Below are 19,966 nucleotides of genomic sequence, written 5' to 3' on the forward strand. Positions count from 1 at the left end.
TATCCTTTGAAACTTAAATTTTGAGTGAATTCGTCACTCTACAAAATGTATTTTTATTTTCCATAGGGATTCATTGTCATTAGGATCCTTCTAATATATAGCTGTTCTCTAGCACTTCAAATATCATTTGACTTACAATTATCAAAGAAATAGCAATTATATATAATGATATGGTGTGACAGTTTGAAGAAGGTAGATATGAAAACCAACATAGTCTTGTTAATTTCAGCCTTCTCTGGGCCCTGTCAGAGTAGAAAACTGTCAGAAGGCAGACATCGCTACTCAAAAGTTCATGATCCAAGGGAGTGGAAGCAGGATGAACACTGAAGATAGAAACAGCTCACCCTGTAAGATAGCCTTGAAGTAACCTTCGAGTGGTGTGATACAGATTTTAAATGAGTCATTCAATTATTCACACATAATATTTAAGACCTACTATGTGCCAGGCACTGTTCTAGGCACTGGCATTGAAGCAAAGAATGAAACTGTTATAGTGTCTGCCCTCAGAGTCTTTACTTCTAGCTATGGAAAGAAATACAGCAAACGTATAAATATGTGCATACGATGAGTGTGGATGGTGGTAAGTGCTTTGAGAAAATAAAATAGGGTATTATGACTTAGAAAATAAAATAGGGCATTATGACTTAGGGCTTATGGAGTGGGAGGTTAGGGACAGCCTATCCTGGGAGGTGACATATGAGTTGAGATCTGTGATGAGAAGGAACCAGCTATGTAAGGATTTGGGGAAGGGTGTTCCAAGCAGGAGGAAAAGCAGTTGCAAAGAGCCCACAACAGGACACAGCTAGGTGTGTACTAGGGCTGGAAGGAAGGCCAGCATGGCTGGAGCAAAACCCTGAAGGGGGAATTTTAGGAGCTGAGGTTGGAGAGGGGGAGCCATGTCCCTCTGTAATGGGAGTTCTAGAGTTGAGCGCTCAGTGAGATCTGAAAGGAACAGAGCAAGTTCGAGCTGGTTTTGGGAGAAAATAGAGGTTAAGGAAGAGTAACGTATTCAAAGCCACAGAAATGGTGAAACTGTGGCCATTTCATAGCAAAGTAAGCCTGATGTGACTGGCTTGAAAGGCAGAAAGATCTAAGACAAACATAGATTAGGGTAGAAGCAAGGGGAACCCTCAATGGCAGCAATTTGGCCTTCACAAAGCAGGGAATAGGGACTGACTCCAGGTTTCAGAGCAGCGAGGCATGTGATGAAAAGGATATTCATGGAGGAAGAGCTTGGCAGGGCTAAGCGAGGCATATTAGAGGGCGGGCGAAGGACTGAAGTCATGATGGAGTCAGTGTTCCCACAGTTGAGTGGGCATCTGAACCACCAGAAGGGCTTGTTAAAACTCTGCATGTTGGGCCCTGTCCCAGAGTTGCTGAGTCAGTAGATCTGGGGTGGGGCCTGAGAATCTACATTCCTAACAAGGTCTCAGGAGCAGCTGATGCAGCTGGTCCGGGCACTGCATTTTGAGGCCCACAGTCCAAAGCAACCCTGACGGACACAGGATCCAGGGTTAGGGGACCAGGCTTCAAGCTTGATGCTGCTACAAGAGGCTGTGTGGACTCAGGTAAGTCACTTCACCTCCCTGAGCTTCTGAGTTCTCATCAGAAAATGGAGATAATAATAAGTGCATCCAAAGATTTCAGTTTAACTGAAAGAATGTATTTAAGATACCTAACAGATTTCAGTTTAACTGAAAGAATGTATTTAAGATACCTAACAGAGTGTCTGATGTATTAAATGCTTTTTAGTTGAATTGAATCTGAAATGATGAAGATTTGGATCATGTAAGAAATGGAGAGGAAGGGATATATTTAAAAGAAAAGGTTTTTATTTATTTTGTTGTGTTTGTTTATTAAAGCAAATGGCCTCATTTAGCGAGGTGTATGCCAGCTGGAGTGCATCGAAGAGTATTTTCAAGTTAATGCCACATTAAAGTCCTAAGTGGAAACTGGGTCATGAAAACAGCTAATAATTTCATAAATAATGACAAAAATCTCTAGTTAATTATAAAGAATAGTTCTCAAGTATCATGAATTTATTGGTGAGAAGACCATGCATTATGTGTTTAAAAGACATTTAAAAGCATTCTGGGGGTTTCATAATGATGAAATATTTGAATCAAGGTGTATAACTCAGGATTCTGAGAAAAGTTACTTGTTTGGTTAATAATTCTAAAGTGAAAGTTTGGTTTTGTGTCTTGTTTCTGTTTCTCTTAACCTTACCCGGAAAAAGATAAAAAGAGTTCGCCATAATTTTAAAAGTCTTTATTTAATGAGAACTCTCCATGTTCCAGGCTCTTTTCCAAAGGTGTCCAAGCATTAACCATTTTTATCCTCTTCACTTAGGGACCATTATCATCCTCACCTACCTCGTGGGGAAACTGAGGCACAGGCATTAAACAATGTGCCTAAGATTACAAAGCACTCAAGAATCAGAGCCAAGGCTTGACATTTTGCTGTCCAGCTCCAAAACCAGTGCCCTCTGTACTACGTTTCCTTTCCCTCTACTATTGGGATCTTCAGTGTAGAAACTCAGATTGCATAGGTCTCTTTAGATAGGACTTTAAAAACTCAGAGGCTGGAAGGTAGGAGTATAGAAAGTTAGTACAAATTAGTGAGGAAAACTCCAAGAAAGCAGCAGGAGTAAAGGCTACAGTGAAATAGAGAAAAAGTGGCCCATCTACAGGAGCACCTGTTGCTCTTCTCTAGGAAAGGGTCCACGAGAAACAAAGAGTCAAGAGGACAGCGACTTTTTTTTTGCAATTGTTTCCGCCACCGATTTACGCCTAGTGCTAAAGAGACTACGTGGAAAACAGCACATGCTCAAGAATATTTGTTGAATAAAGAAATGCAGAATTCAAGAATGTGATCCAAGCATAACTAGGTTCTTCATTCTTTTAATAAAGCTCAATATCCAAAATTTATATGCAATTGCCAGATTTATCGATTAGTCCCTTAAAAAAAATAAGAAAGCCATATAGGCAAATAATAATAGGCTTGCAGGCCGCGTTTGACCAGTGGATGGGATGTGGTCCTTGACTAGCTAATTTGAGATCCTCATCCTGCGGTAAAAAGCCATTAACTATGTGTCAGTGGTATATTGGTGGTATATTGATTCAAGCATTGTTCTAGAATTAGATTTAGTCTTTGAGAAAAACTCTGGATACAATTTAAAAAATCCATACAGAGTGCATGATTGTGTAGAACAGAATTTCTAAGTTGTATTGTGGCATTTCCAAGTTGTAATTCCAGTTATTGTACAGTTCTGCTTAACTTTAATTTGTTTGGCATAGAAAAATACTTCCATGACTTTGATTATGTAAAGCAGTTTAGAAGATACATTTAAGAAGAACTAATATGCCTTAAGCTGCATCATCCTTCTTTTAATTTCAAATGCCAGTGGCGAGGGAAGGAAGCCAGTTTCTGCTTGAGACACCAAGTTCTAGAAACAAAACAAGAATGTTTGGTGCAATTTATCACCCCAATCCAACCAGCAGGATAGTGCTTTGCCTTGGCTATTTTTCTAGGTCAAGTATTTTGACGATGTCCACAACCTTGAACTCTAGAGTTGTAGAGGGACAAAAGAAAAAATATCCTAGAAGCTGTGTTTCCACTCCTTATAAATGTAATGTGATTTGACTAATAAACTAAATTTAGCGTGAAGAGAACAAAAGAACACCTGATTTCAGATGAATGCTTAAGCGAGAAGACAGGGAAGAGATTTTCTTAGTCATATTCATAACTTGGGTTGAAATATTTGCAAAATAAACAAGAGAGCCCGGGCATGGCAAAGACTGGGGGTCCCGTCAAGGAGAAGTCAGCTAGAGAAAGTTTTCCAGGTGTCTGGAGGTGAATCCTTTTTAGCTGAGCAAAGTCCTTGTTTGACCTGACAATTTCACATTGTTGCTGAGGGCTTGGTTCATAGATACCAAACTTCTCCCTCTGCTTTATTGGTTTTGGCTCCGATGACCTCTTCTAGCAGAGCAGCCTCTTTAACGCCCTGGAAGCCTCATCATCATTAATCACTTTGGGATGAGATTTTTCTTTTTACAAAGTGCAGCACAAAGAAAGGAGGCTGCTCCCAGTAACTCCTCCGACACAGTCCATGGGAGTGACTCTAACAATCAAAGAAGGTGCATAGAGAAAAATGAATGTCAGGAGCAAGAATTGGAGAAACCATATTAACTTTCATGCTTGATTACTGGAAATCAACATATTGGGGTTAGGAATCCAAATGCTCAAGTTCTATCCCAGGCTTTGATAACTATTCCCAGCTGATTACTTACCTTTCACACGTACTGGTTACCTCAATAATTGAACAATATTTGTGTTTACATCCAGGGTTATTATGAGTATTAAAGGAGCTAATGCAAGCCAAGTACCTGGCACAGAATGCTTAGTCATTAAAGTTTATGTATCATTGTTATTATATTACCAGATGAGAAAATGGAGCAACAAGTTCATGAAGATTTAAAATAAGGCACCTCTGAGAATTCAAATCTGTTACCCAGGGCCACCATGTTGAACACTACCCGGGTTGCACATTGTATAACTTTCTGCTGCATCATCCACATAAACTAGGATTTAAACGGCGCCCCTTGGATTTGTGCATCATGGCAGGCCATCATCCATTCAAATTAAGAACACGGAAAAGGATACCGATGTGTTAAACCACCAAAGAACATTGAAAACTAGTCTATTGTTGTAGATGTGATTAAGGTGTTTGTGGTGTTAAAGGTAATACGGCTCTTAATACTTTGCCTAGAATTGAAAGTTGATTTGAAGTTTTAATATGGCCGCTGCCCCAAAGATGAGTCATTGTTTTAGTTCTATTCATAGTGAACATTTCGTTATTTTGGAAAAGAACGTAGAGAAGGAAAGAGAATCAAAGTGGGCTCTACCTCATAGAGCTGTAAAGACTGGATCCTTGGTACAGAGCTGTACTCATGATGAGCGCTCTGTAAGAAGGAGCTAGCAAAGTTAGTGTTAGCATGACTTTTGGACTATTCCAGAAGATGTAAAGAGAAGAAGGTGGATATGATTCTAGCATCAAAATAAAACAGACACACAGAGTGTTTTCTGAGTTTAACAACCTTAACAAGTTTCTCTATGCTCATCTAAAGAAATATTGCATGTCCTCTTCATCCTTCTTCTTGTGCCTTCTTGCTAACTTTGTCTTTCCACCTTTGCAATCTTTATGCCACACACACTACCAAGAATTACACATACAGATGAACAGATACCAGCGTAAAAACACAGGAAAAGGTAAAGCTCCTTGCCTCTCAGTGACTAGAGGTGTGCCTCTAGGCCCAAGGCTGCATGTCATGTTGCTCACGGGCAGGTCATGTCAGTCCATTGACATATTCATCAACTCAATTATTAATTCATTTGCCAAATATTTTTAATGCCTAGTATATGCCATTCCAGTCTCTGAGGATGTGATGACAAATATGACACAGTCCTTGTCCTTAAGGTGTCCCTATTAAGTGAATGAGTTTACATAAAAACTCTATATTTTATGAATGGAGATACATCAGTATTCTAGAAAGAAGATGCAGTATGTCCCCATAGTGGCATCCTTCCACCTATCCCCCAAAAACCTCTTGACGTATATATCAAAGCAAAAATATATTAATCAGTATTTTAGTTGTTTATTGTATAAGCACACATATTGCCTCTCTCTCATATCCTTGTCATGGATTAGAATGACAAGGCTTAAAGCCCATGGGCTCCAGGTAACTCTCCCCTACCCCCAACTTTCCCTTCAGTCTGCTCTACCTGTTGTGTAGAGTTAGTCTTTCCTAGAGGGTCATTTAGCCAGAACTCCTGTTTAGAGGAATGCTGAAAAGAAGGGTAGCATCGCAGGAACTTAAATGTAGCGATTCTTTAAGACTGGAGAGTTATATAAGAGTTTCCTTCTCAACTGAAAGAGGAAAGGTCTTTTAGCGGGTGGTGGGGATAGTGAAAGGTGAACAATTGCAGAACACAGTCAATTTAATTTAACATGCATGTCTCACATCCTATTCTGTGCAAAGTGCTATATTCTTATGTGAGTATGAAAGTGACTATGACCTGCCCTTCCAGGTAGGGTGTTCCTTAACTCTTGGACATAGGGAGAAATACACTTGTAATTTCTAACAAAGTCAGGCAGGTGCTAGTGAAGAGAGATAACCATAGCTCAATCATCTGGAGAACTGGGAAAGCAAAGGTTAAGTTTAACAAAAATTAATGTATATATTCTGATTTAGGTAAATATTAGGGTGTATCCCTATTTCTACCTGCTTCCTGTGCCTTCTCTACAATGGGCTTTACTCTTTAAATGTTTAATTAAGAACATGAGAAAGAAGTGATAAGACTTGATAAACATATACTGTATGCAACCACCATCACAAACACAGCATAGAACAGTTCCCTCACCCCAAAATGTCCCCATGTGCCTATTTGCATTGCAGTCCATACCCTCTCCTCACCCATTGTCTACTGACAATCACTTTTATCACTATAGTTTTGCCTTTTCTACAACTTCAAATAAATGGAATTATAGGTAGTCTTTTGTTTCTGGCTTTTTTCTTTCTTTTCTTTTCCTCCCCTCAAAATCCCCCAGTACATAATTGTATATTCTAGTTGTAGGTCCTTCTGGTTCTGCTGTGTGGGACACTGCCTTAGCGTGGCTTGATGAGCAGTAGTAGGTCCATACCCCGGATCCGAACTGGTGAAACCCCGGGCTGCTGAAGCTGAGCACGGAAACTTAACCACTGGCCATGGAGCCAGTCCCTGGATTTTTCACTTAGCATAATGCTGTTGAGATTCATTCATGTTGTGAGTATCTGTAGTTTGAATTATTTTATTGATGAGTAGTGTTCTGTCGTATGGATATACAATTTCTTGGCCCAATCACCAGATGATGGACACTTGGGTGCCTTCCACTTTTAGGCCACTGTGAATAAGATGCAATAAATATCCAGTTCACATTTACATCTTTATATGGCCATAGGTTTTCATTTCTCTTGGGTCTAGGACTGAGACCTCTGGGTCATATGGTAGGTGCACGTTTAACTCTTTGAGAACTTGATGAACTGTTTTACAAAATGGCTGTATCATTTTGTACTGCTACCAGCAGTGTGTGAGTTCCTGCTGTTTTGCATCCTTGGCAACATTTCCTGTTGTTAGCCATTCATTTTAGCCATTCTGTTGCATGCATGGTAGTATCTTATTGTGGTTTTAATTTGCATTTCTCTGATATGAATGTCTTTTCAAGGGCTTGTTTGCTACCCACATATATTCTTTGGTGAAGTGTCTGTTTAAAACAAATGTATACAATAGAAATTTGTGCTAGACACTTGCTGTGGACCGATTGTGTCCCCCTCGAATTCATATGTTGAAGTGCTAAGCCCCAGTGAATCTGTATTGGAGATCGGCCCTATAAGGAGGTAGTCAAGGTTAAAGAAGTCATAGGGTTGGCCCTAAAATGAGAGGATTAGAGTCCTTATAAGAAGAAACACCAGACAGATCACTCTCTCCCCCTCTCCATCACGTGAGGACATGGTGAGAAGGCAGCCATCTATAAGCCAGGCACTGTGCCCTCACCAGAAACTGAATTGCCTGACACCTTAATCTTGGATTTTCCAGCCTCTAGAACTACGAATAAATAAATTTCTGATGCTTAAGCCACTCCTTAGAGTATTTTGTCACAGCAGCCTGAGCAGAATGATATAACACTGGAGAAATTTTGGAGTCTGAATGCTATAGAAACTTTTAAGATATTGGCATAAATATTAGTGTTAATCTGAAAAAGATCCAGAAATGAATTCTGATTCTTCCAATTACAAGGCATGTGAATTTTGGCAAGTTACTTCATTTATCAGAGCCTCAGTTTCCTCATCTGTACAAATGCAAATATTATATCTGCTTCCTAGATTTTCTGGAGAGAATTAAATAAAAAATATGTCTAGTACACCTAGTGTAGTACCTGGCATGAGCTGGTGTTCAGTAGAGAACATTAGGTTCCTCCCTTACCCTAAAACAGCAGTACCTAAACTAAACTCTGCTCCACTGCTTCCTGAATGCTCTTGGAATGACTCAGCAGAGAAAGGTTGTGGATACCTTCATGTGTATTTTATATAATATCCCCAAGAGGTAATACTGCCTGGGTAGGAGTGTTAGTTTAACCTTCAACCCCAAATTTAAAAACGGCCTACTTACTTAATTTTGAACTTACATCTTCCAGAAGCAATGATAGCCACCTTTCCCCTCCCTCATAGGAGAAAGGTAAAATAATTTCACTTATTTCGTCATCCAACAAAACTGGAAGGAAGTTTATATTTTCTCCAATGTACAAATGGGGAAAATGAGGTTAAGGGAACTTCTCAATGTCACAGAACTAATAAATGTCCTACAGGGGACTCAAGTCAGAGGCTGCTTGTTGACAAAGCCCCCATTCCTTCCCCAGCACCACACTGTTTGTTGTAAACCTTGAAGGCTGCTTCTGGAAATGGCTGGAGAAGGAGGGCAATGTTTCACGAGTCAGGCCTACAGTCGTGTCCAGCGTGTTTCCTAAGGTGGATTTTCCACTTGGTCCCTCCTTCCCTTCAGCAGGAAGATGTGAAACAGCCACAATTTAGCCCCAGGTGCTCTTGGCTCAGCAGAAGGAGTTCTTGGAAAGCTGGCATGGATGTTTCTCTGTCCCACACTTACAGTAATTACAAATAAGGGTTACTTTATGTGGTTGCTCCCACCCTATAATCTTGTTTTCAGTTGCCAAGATTAGTAAATTTGAGCTTTGATCACTGGGTTGGATTGCAAGTCTAGAGTTATTTTGATCGTAACTTCTCTGAATTTCAAAATTAATTTTAAATATTCATTGTTGCCATAAATCAGTTTCAGAATTTGCTAGCCTGATTTCAACTATCCATCCTCTATCTCTTTCAGTGGACCTTTGGAAGCCTTTGTGATTAAGATCTTTAGTTTTGTTTTTCCTTTTTTTTTTTTCCTTCTTTTTCTTCCTTCCTTCCTTCTTTCTTTCTTTCTTATTTTCCTTCCTTCCTCCCTCCCTTTTTTTCTTTTTGTGAAGTCAAGCTGAATTGAATTATGTAAAGACTTAAGAGGCAATATTTGCAAATAGACCTATAATTATCTTAAAAGTAAACGAAAAAGCTATTTATACCAGCAGTCACTGAAATATACATGTTTAGAGTGGAAAATATTAGTAATATGGAGATGATCCATAAAATAAGACGGCATCTCCAAGTATTAAGACAGAACTGTATTAGCTAGATTTTAAAAGAAAACTTTGAGATTGAAGATATGTGATATTCAATCCCTATTAAAAGAGCTCTTAAAGTGAATCCTTAAGCTATCTTGTATTTATCAAGCTCAAATAAACTGACCATGGATTTAACTCTGTGCTATGGGGTTGCCAGACAAATAATCAAGACCTTAAGGCCTGTGAGAATAAGATGGTGGCTAGCTTATCCTTGTTTCTCCAAAGGATCTGGCACAGAAAAGATACTTAGTAAATATCTGTTGAATGAAGGCCAAGTTGGTTGCAAAGGTAAAAATTACATACGTGAAACGAATCTTTTGGGACTTTGTGGTGTATCAGTTAGAAATGTGCTGGTTGCACCAGCAGAAAAACCAACAAAATAAAGTTGCTAAAACTAAAGGGAATGCATTGCTTCACAAAAGGCCCATCCCTATGGCCTTGTGGATAAAACCCGGCAACTGGCTTAGCCCTAGTCTTGTGCTCCGACTCTTGAGCCAGCTTGTGGCATCAAGTCCCCTAGAACAAGTTGGGGGATGGAAAGAAGAAGGAAGTGTGCTGGATGACAAAGACAAGAAATCTCGAAGTGCATGCCGGGGGTATGTTGAGTGCTGCAATTCTTCAAAGAGGCGGAGGGCATCTGGGTGGATGTGATAAGAATACTTTACAGAGAGGCCATATTTGTGTCTGGTACGTAGACTGAATTTATGTAATTTTACAATAAAGTAAGATAAAGTTATTTTGCAAGAACTTTGACAGAAACTTGGAAAATCAAAAAAAGCAAATAAAAATTTTACTGTAAGGTACATGTAACCACCACTTTTATTTGACATATTTACTTGTACTTAAAAATTCATGCTAATATATACAAGTAAAATAACATATGTAATGTGTGTATGCATATGCATAAGCATATGCTTATATTATATAATTAGGATCGTAACATAATTCTATTTGTTTATATTACCTAATTAGGATCAAGGTATATATACATTTTTTGGTGCTACTTTTTCACTTAATATTATATTTAGGAATTTTCTTAATTCATTGACAATTCTTCTAAAATTATTTTTGATTGTTGAATTACATAATCTATAGAAATTAAGAAGTAGGGAGGATAAGAGATGCAAAGAAAACTTAGGGCATTTTCATGGGATATTACATAGTCTTGTGGAGAAAGATATAATTTGGAGAGATAGAATGAACCCTAAAGTTAGGCAAAAAGATAAAGTGGGTTCTTGAAAATCAAGTAGAGAAGTTTAGATTTGATACTGTAGGAAAAGGAAAATCTTCAAAGTTTTTTCCTCAGAGGTTCTTATGATTTGAGTTAAGCTAACAGTAGGTTAATCAGCCAAAATTATTCAGGATCAATATGAGGAAGCACATAGATTTTTTATTTTGAGATCAGAAAGAGAAGGGAATTAAAGCATGTTGCTTTCCCACTTTCCCACTGTGTGCCAGGCACCATGCTAGATGTCCTATGTAAGAAACACAACATGTGAGGATGGGAGAATTGAGCAATGCTGTGTTCAAATCCCGTATCTGCCACATCTAGTGTGATCTAGGGTGTAGGACTTAACTTCTCTGAGCATGAGTCTCTTCACTTGAAAACAGGGATGGTAAAGCTTACGTCACAGAACTGTGGTGAATTCTGAATAGCATATGTAACATGCTTTGTACAGCATGCACAAAAATAATGCCTATTTGTCTTCCTTTTCCTCCACAAATGATGATGGGATATGACAGGAAAAATGGTTCTCAAAGTTGGCTTCACAATGGAATTTGACTGGCTTTAAAACCCACTGATGTCTGAGCCCCACATCAGAGGTCTGTGGGAGTGTGGAAGACTTGAAAATCTTCCCAGGTGATTCTAATGCGCATTCAAGATTGAGAAACTCTGGACCAAAAGTTCAAGGAAAGAACAAATCCCACACAGTTTATGTGGGGAGTTGGTAAGATATCAGAATTAAAAATTCACAGAATAAATTATCACTGTGGAATGGCTAAGGCAGTCAGACGGAAAATTGCCGTTGGCTGAGTTTACTCTGCATCTCTGTAACATTTCTTAGCAGTGCACCCTGACCAAGGAGAAGGATGACGGAAGGCCAATGGTGGATGTGCTCCCTATCTGAGAACACCACAGAAGGTCAGAGCCTTACCATTCTCTATGCTGTGGTATGATTACTTACCTACCTGTGCAACAACTTGATGGTAGGGAAGTTACCCAGGAAGTAACACCTAATAAATTGACCAAGAACATAATTACAGTGGCAGGCCCAGTCATGTAGTGGTTTAGTTCATGCACCTGCTTCTGTGGCCCAGGGTTCATGGGTTCAGATCCCAGGCGTGGACCTACACAGTGCTCATTAAGCCATGCTGTGGTGGCATCCCACATACAAAACAAAGGAAGATTGGCACAGGTGTTAGCTCAGTGACAATCTTCCTCAAGCAAAAAAAAAAAACCCAAAACAGGAAGATTGGCAACAGATGTTAGCTCAGGACCAATCTTCCTCACCAAAAAAAAAAAAAAAAAAGAACAGAAGTGTATTTAATTCAGATGGACAACACAACCAGCATGCCCAAGAAAAGTCTTGAACTTTTGAAGGGTCTCTCCCTGGAGCTCAGTCTGTCCGATAGCCTTGACTCGCCAATGAGTCTCCTTCACAGGCACTGTGACCTTCACCAAGGGCCTTGTATAAACGGTGAAGTAGGGAGGCCAATCATGCCCCCACCTTCCAGACAAGCGGAGTCAGTCCTGGCAACCAAAGAGATGGCAGAATCCATTGCCAAAATGCCTCATAGCCAAGAGCAGCAAAGCATCTAGAAGATCCAGATATTAGTCTCAATTCTTCACTCTCTATAACACCCTGCAAAATTCACTTCACTTATCTGGCCCTGATTTCCTCAACTATAACACAAGAAGGTGGAATACATGACCCTGTGGGCTTCCACCGGCTTTTCAAAATGAAGAGCAGGTGAGGGTAGACATGCAAACAAGGCTCCTTGCAGAGAAAGATCCCTGAACATTAGAGATGCTTACTAAGTACTTCTTCGTGGAGGAATCAATGCCTTTATTCTCAGTGAGTCTCCCCGTCTCTCCTCTTACTTAGGTGCATCTGGAAGCCAGTCGAGTATTGTGGCTTCACAGCTTGCGTGGAACTTCTCGTTCTCTCACTGATGAGCTGTGGAACTTTCAGCAAATTAGCTAATGTCCCTGTGCTTCTGTTTCCTCATCAGTGATCTGGACATCATTACATCCCACAGCATCTCAGCGGCACTATGAAGCTGTGTGAGTCAAGGCAGACAGAATGCCTCACGCAGCGATGGGCACGTAAGTCTTAGGCCCTCTATCATGCAGGTTCTCAAAATCTATCTTTTCTGTGTCTGTGTTTCTACCTTTACAAAATTGCATCATAACATACTAGTTATCTATATCATAACTATTTTGTCCTTTCTGGAAAATATTTCTTTCCTAATGCCTACAAGAAAGCTGAACACACAGTGAAGGTACTGTGATACTGATCATAGCAATGACATGGCCGGAAAGGCCAAGATTTCTGCCTTGCAGAGAACAGGATCCAGACAAAGTCGTGCAGGAGTTCTGCTGTGGACCTACTGCAAGACTTGGAGGAGTCAAGTAACTATCTCAGTATTCCAGAATGTCAATGTTAAAATGGGAGCAACAAGCATTTTGAGGAGTAATGTCAATGAAGAGTGATGCTTCTTACATAGCTAGGAAGACAGAAGTATAAATTATTAATGCATTTGATAAAGATTTCTTAAAAGATCAAACTCCAAGTCTTTTCTTCCAAGTCTTTAAAGCCTTTTTCTGCACTGGGGGATTTTTCACTTACTGCTGGCAAGTCCTCAAGGTGATTTGAGAAAGGCATCTTGCAGACTGGGAGGCGGAGAAGTCTGCCTCACCCCCATCAGCCCTGTGAGCTGCGACTGCAAGCACACGTGCACGCGCACACACACACACGCACAATCCTTCAAGAAAATGAATGACTGAACGTGGGGCTCACATGCGTCTTTGCAGGCACCATCCTAGTGACCCCAGATCCTTCACACGTCTAAGTCCTACACAGAAAGGAGTAGCGGCTGTCCAAGGCTTCCAGCAGGTGCAGAGGAGGGTCTCCCACACTGCACATCCTGAGCCCGGTTCCCCTTCCATTTATTTCCGTGGCACTGACTATGTGTGCAGCGAGCCGTGCTGCAGCAGAGATACCCCAGAGAAAGAGGAAACCCGTTGAGCTATTTTTCACCATTACATACTTCACTTCCTAATAAATGAGATCCAGAGCATGCAAACAGCCAGTCTTGTAGGTCATCATCTTAGGGAAAATCACAGACCTAACGCAGCACAAAGCAAAAAATAAATGAACCCAGAGGAGAGCCATTCTGGTGAAATTTGATACCATAATTCTCTTCTCATAGCATTCCGTCCCTCCCTAGAAGGTTTTGTGCCTTGGAGATCTATCAGGGCTCTAAGGGTGGTTGAAAAATAAAAAAGTGCTAGATCTTTCTCTGTCCTCATGCCAGCTTATTTTCCCCAGCAGAAAGAGATTTATTTATATGTAAGAGCAGACAAGTTGAGACCAAGTCATATTTCACCTGATTCAAGCCGTGTGATCACTGATCGGTAAGGGGCATGACTTATGAGGGTTTTATCAGCTACCTATGCCAAGCAGCACATCAGAATCTGTATTTCAGGGCTGTAACAGTGCTGGAGTAAGTGGGCACGTGACATGCCCATCCTTGCCCAGCAGAGCTCATGGATTCTCTGGCGCCTTGGCTTTTGGTGGCCTTTTCCAGTCTCTGGGCTTTTCCTTGTTCCTTCAGAGGAAAAGCCCACATTTAGATGCAACTTTGAAAGTTGAGGTCACGAGCACTGCTCGCTGTGTCAACTCAGGGAATCAGTGGACAGTAATGCAATCTCCCCATGTTCACCAGGGAATATAATATTTCACACAGAAAATAGCAAAATACTCCCACGGCCCCGGGACAATATCCTGAAGTTGTTTGAGGTGAAAGAAAATAACTGTCTTTGGGGCAAAAGAATTTAGACTCTTTAGCAGCAAACTTTTGTTGCCTTTTGTCTGACACCATCTGAATATTTATTCAGGTCTATTCCAGGTTAGAAAAGGGAATGGCTCTCGCGCACAATCTTGTGAGATTTCTTTGCCCATTTTTTGTTGGCCCTAAAGCCATCTGAGATGATAAATGAGGCTTTTCTGGCCAAAGGCTTGCAATTTCCTATTATATTTTAAAACGACACCTGGTGGATCTCTAAGCCTCTGGAAAATTCACAATGCTCTGTCCTCTTATTTGGACAGTCCTAGGGGAAAAGAGAGAAGATCAAGCTAGGTCTTAATTTCTGAGTATTATCTGTTCGTGGATTCTAATATTCAGAGAAATGGAAAGCAGCTACTCTCCTGGTTAAGGGAACTAGTAGAGGAAAGCCCACTATCTAAACTATGTGTGAACTGGTTCCCAGTTTTTTTCAGTGGCTAAAACACTATCCTCTCCTAACAACTAAGCTTCATTTACCCTTTTATAAAATATAAGTACTAGAGGGATGTGTGAGACTTTAATTCCTTAAAAATGTCACATCCTTTTCCTCCCCAGCTGAAGTGACCCAGACAGCTTGAGGGTGAGAGAAGAGAGTGAAAAGGAAGCCGAAACAAGAGCACTAGGCCACCATTTCTCTCTTACGCCATCTTGATACTTGCCGCGATGCTGAGGGATGTGGAAGGAAAATCAACCAACTGCAATTCAAGAGATGGGGGTCGAGATGTACATGATTCTACAGAAGTCATCCAACAGTTCCGAGTTCTACTCTTCTATGTAAAATAGTGAAATGATATTTACGCTTTCTAAGTCTTGAGCTTGTTAGGGGGAAGATTTGGGCAGACTCTGTTTCACAGCTCCTGGTCACAGGGCAGCCATGACAGTTCTGTCTTTGCTTTGGTTTAATAGGAACACGTGACTTCTAGCCAATGGAATGTTAGTGGAAGGATGTGTCGGATAAAAATCTCTGATGAGTGATCCTCCATGCTGATTTCCCAAATGCCAACCGAATGTAGAGGTTTCCAAGGCCTAAGAGGAGGACAGAATCACGCAATAGGAGTCTGGACCCTCAAATTGCCATGAGGAAGGCTGTGTTTGAACCAAGAACACCTGTGTGGGACTTTACAGAAGTAAAAATAAACTTTTTTGTATGTTAAGTCACTGAAGTTTCATGGTTTGTTTATTACAGCACTTAGTATTACCCTAATTAATGCAAGGATCAAGTGGGGAAAAAATGGATTTAAAAACATTATGCAAACTCTAAAATACTGTACAGATTTAAGGGTTTTTACTGGCTTTGGTTGTGTAAAGTCTTGGGAGTAAGTGCTAAAGTTATGTTGAAATAAAATACTATTAACAGATATTTATTCAATGCTTACTAGAGGATGCAAATCTTATGTAGCTTATCTAATTTGTTCCTCTTGGCCACCTTAAGTAGATGTCTTTCTTTATTGTCATTTTTACAGTTGAAGAAAGTAAACTTCAGAGAAATGAAGTCACTTACCTGAAATCATACAACTACCAAGGGCTGAGGGCTTTCATTAAAGTTTTATTTTTTTGTTTTCCAAATCTACTTTTGCACCCTATTATAGTATTCAAAAATTTTAAACTTCTTCTAGAAGAAAGCCAGACTGTTTATTCTACTCCCTCTATACCAAAGGAACAGCAGATAGATGTGCACATGGAACATTCTGTTCATTCCAATAAGTCTGAAAATCCTGATGTTGGAGATGACATTCTTTGAAGTCGTTTTCCAAGTGTAGGCAGCTACTTTTCACTCAAAACTATGCAGTTCAAGTAATTGAGTTCTCAATTTTCTTGCATTAAAAGTAACCTAGGGCGGCCAAAGCCTTGGGTAGATGAAGGGTTTTCCCCCCTCTTCTGTTTTCCTCAAGCTTCAAAAATGCACTTGCCAAAATAATGTGATTTGAGCTGCTCTTTAAATATTTTTACCAGGTGAGGAATTGCTGGTACATTCCATCTTGTCAGTAATGATTTCACATTTGTCACTCTCATCGGGTAGACTGTCCATGGACTGCGGACCATTTTCACACTCATTTTGGATACTGTTTGGTGTTATTTTCATTCAAGGGCAGGCTTGGAACCAAGCAGATTATTTCATAGACTTGAAAACTATACGGGGATGTAACGAATCTTAGCCTTGATCTGGGGCATTTCTGATGCAAAGCTTTGTCTATCAAAAAAATCTGCTCATTATATAACCAAAGAGTGAGGGGACTTGACCATTTCCCTCTGGTTCAGAGACCCAAGCCTCATCCCTTTGTCCACAGGTAGTTGTAGATGCCTTCCTCTGACTTGAGAATTCTGGCTTGCTTAAACTTTCTGCTGTTCAGATAAAAAACAGCAGCAATTTTCTGCTTGAATTTCTCTGTGACTAAGTCCATTGATCATCCTTTCTCTCTGTGAGTGAGAAGTGTGTTTTCTCCTTAATAACTCCTATCCTTCTCCCTGGATTTTTTTTTTCCCCTTCGCTTGTTTGTGTTGTGTTGGTCAGTCCTACGCGCTATTCCTCTGAGAGACAGAGAGCGCGCAAAATTGAAGTTATTTTATGCTTGGGCTCCCTCGGTCCCAATTTTCAAATCTTCATGTCAATTTTCACACATCAGTGTCATGTGGTGAATGTTATGGAAATTTCAGTGGGGTCCTTGGGAGGAAATTTATACACGGATCCCTCCCCCACAACACTATCCGGCTGCAATTCCTGTCTTTTCTAAGAATAAGTGGATCTATAATTAATGTGGATTTTAAAATATAACGGCATTCAGAATTCTCATAGCAGGTTTTCGACGCCATGTCTTCTTTGCAGTATAAACACAAAAGCATAAATGCTTGCTAGCTCTCTCTCCTAATAAATGGGCTTGTGTAAAAGGAATAAAAATTACAGTTTGTTGGCTGTAAAGAGCAACTAATTACTCAGGAAGAAGCATGTTTTTATTTTTCAAAACTGCACTGAAAATGGTTTATCATGCAATAAATTTGCTAATCACCAGTTAGGAAACACAGCGCCATCACCACCTACCCACAGCGGCTTCCTTTGAAAGTTGGTATGTTACAGTTTGGATAGGAAATTATATCCTTTTGAAAATGAACATGACAGAAGACGTTCACTGAATAGCTTAAAACTCCTCAGCAGTCAGAATTCAAACTGCATAAACAAGAGTGTGGATATTGGTGCCAACAGACAGCAACTACTGACCTTGGATTTGCTTGGTGAGCAGACCACCCAGGACCCCTTCTCATGAAGACAGGTATTCATTTCCTTTTGCTCTTTCCCTTTTAACAGTGAAAGTGGAAGACCCCCAAATGAAGAATACAAGGTTGGCCTTAATTTTTTCACTTTCCTTTTCTTCAGTCCCTCGCCATCCTATAAATGTTAATTTCTTATAGATTTGCCTTACATTTTTCCAGAAGAACCTGGAGAACTGTCTTCTCATCCAGAACTGTAGGAGTCCAGCTTGATGATCTTGAAACCATACAAACCAGTAACAGGAATATCTTATCCCTGCTGCTGGCCCACTCTCTTGCTTCGAAGGTACTTGGCAATGACTTTCGTATTGTTCTCCCCAGAAAGGACATCCATGGACATCCTCATCAATGATCATTGCTGTCTTCCCCTATCTCCATGTTTTTCTTGCCATTACTCTGTCATATTTCCTTCTAAGACTTCTTAATATTAAAAATTATCTCATTGATTTGTGTGTTTATTGACTTATTATCTGGTTCGCCACTGGCAGGTACCTTCAGTGAAAGAGGAAACCTTGTGTTCTTTTTGTTGTTGTTGTTGTTTTTTGAGGAAGATTAGCCCTGAGCTAACTGCTGCCAATCCTCTTCTTTTCGCTGAGGAAGGCTGGCCCTGAGCTAACATCAATGCCCATCTTCCTCTACTTTATATGTGGGATGCCTACCACAGCATGGCGTGCCAAGCAATGCTGTGTCCACACCCGGGATATGAACTGGCGAACCCCAGGCTGCTGAAGTGGAACGTGTGCACTTAACTGCTGTGCCACTGGGCTGCTCCCGAAACATTCTGTTTTGATCAGCTCAGTATCACCAGATCTTGGTCAGACGTCGGGCACAGAGTAATTTTCAATATATACTGAAGGGTTCAACAAATGAATGAATGAATGAATGGACATTTTGGTTTTTCATCCCTACCTCAAAAAGCACAGCATTCATTAACCATGATGTAGCTGACCTGCCACCCCTCAAACATAGGGGTATCTAGAGGTAAGGCACCTTTGGGTTTAAAAGTTGGGAGGAGGTGTTTGTTTAAGCTTTCCTTTTGACTAGAAGGAAGGAACAGTAAATTTTGTGGTCAACTTTCCTTTCTTTGGAGAAAATGCATTGTGTGGGAAGCTGGTAATTAGGTCTGATTGGTGGAAGGTCACCAGGTCACCAGCCCTGGCTTGCAATGGCCTGGTGTCTAAGGAGAAGACACTCACAGGCCAGGAGACTCCAGTGGCAGCACTCCCACCGGTGGCCCCACACAATGGAGTCTTGGATCAGTACCTTTCTTAGATGTACAACTGTGAGCAACTCACTCAATTTCTTCAGTTCTCAGTTGTCTTGCCTGAAAATCACCATATAATCCCCTACCTCACCTAGAGTTATTAGAATTAAATAAAAACACGTGTCCAACACTATTTTGTAAACTACTGAGGGCCATACAAATATTTTGGCTGGTTTGATATAGAAGAAATGGTCAAGGATATATTAAAAATGAAAAGACTGTTCTTTTGTGTGACAATTTTTGTCCCGTCTGTACTATAAGAAAGATAGGTAAGAAAGTCACCATTTTATAGATCAATAAACTGAGGACTAGGGAAGCTGTGTCATGCTTAGCATCATAGATAATACTGTCTATCTTTGCATCTGGAACAGGCCCCAGATCTCTAGATGATTAGTGCGGTAATTTTGTTTCTAGATGGTTGCAGTAATTTCTGGTTCTCTTTCCACAGGAGCTGTCGCTGGGGGCACTGGTTCATCAGAGCAATGCTGTGGTTGGGTCTTGGGCCTGAGAGTCGATCAGCCAAGTTAGCAGGTTTGGCTTGACATGGCCGAGTCGGAGGACAAGCACACATCTGAGTCCAGAAGAAAAGCATCAAGAACAACTCTAAATTCAAGGACAAACTTGGATCAGGAATGGCAAATCAAGTCAAATACTAGAGTCCGGAAGAAGGTAGTTTTAGAAAGAGAGGCAGACAGAATAGCCAGGACAATGCAAAGAGGGTCCAGAACTTTCCACATCAATAACCCTGAGATGCCCCAACATTGCGGTTGCGGGTATGGTAGGCTATATATTGAATAAGTGGCCCAGGCTGATCCAAAGGTATGGGGCAGCAATAGGAACTATGCTTCTCCATAGATTCTTCCATAAAGACAGGAGCCTTTTATTAGTTTGAGGGGCTTCCTGTAGTAAAAGAGTTATGGGAGAGGCAGTAGCAAAGACACACCCCTTGACCACAATGTTGTCCCCACCCCAAAGGAAGACTTTCCTAGAGTGGATTTGATGTCTATGGACATAACCTGAAAAAGACAAATCGTTTTGGGAAACACTAGTTTGAAGAAAATTAGATGCAGGATTTCTCAGAGCCTTTAATAGTTTAATACTCA

General features: G+C 40.5%; 1 long non-coding RNA gene across 7 annotated transcripts; it reads left to right on the forward strand.

The window, feature by feature from the left end:
* Positions 1-699: 699 nt before the first annotated feature.
* On the forward strand, positions 700-15,493 carry LOC106782206 (uncharacterized). 7 transcript variants are annotated; one of them, XR_011438878.1, is made up of 8 exons: positions 700-1,568; positions 4,442-4,740; positions 6,628-6,822; positions 11,009-11,214; positions 11,332-11,408; positions 12,500-12,593; positions 13,822-13,904; positions 14,891-15,493. It is a non-coding gene; the product is annotated as an uncharacterized lncRNA (long non-coding RNA). The 7 variants fall into 7 exon arrangements; XR_011438872.1 differs by lacking the exon at positions 13,822-13,904 and having other exon boundaries at positions 719-1,568; positions 14,891-15,109; positions 15,242-15,493; XR_011438873.1 differs by lacking the exon at positions 13,822-13,904 and having other exon boundaries at positions 701-1,568; positions 12,373-12,593.
* Positions 15,494-19,966: the final 4,473 nt, after the last annotated feature.

The sequence above is a fragment of the Equus caballus genome, chromosome 1 (assembly GCF_041296265.1).
Source record: "Equus caballus isolate H_3958 breed thoroughbred chromosome 1, TB-T2T, whole genome shotgun sequence".
NCBI lineage: Eukaryota > Metazoa > Chordata > Mammalia > Perissodactyla > Equidae > Equus > Equus caballus.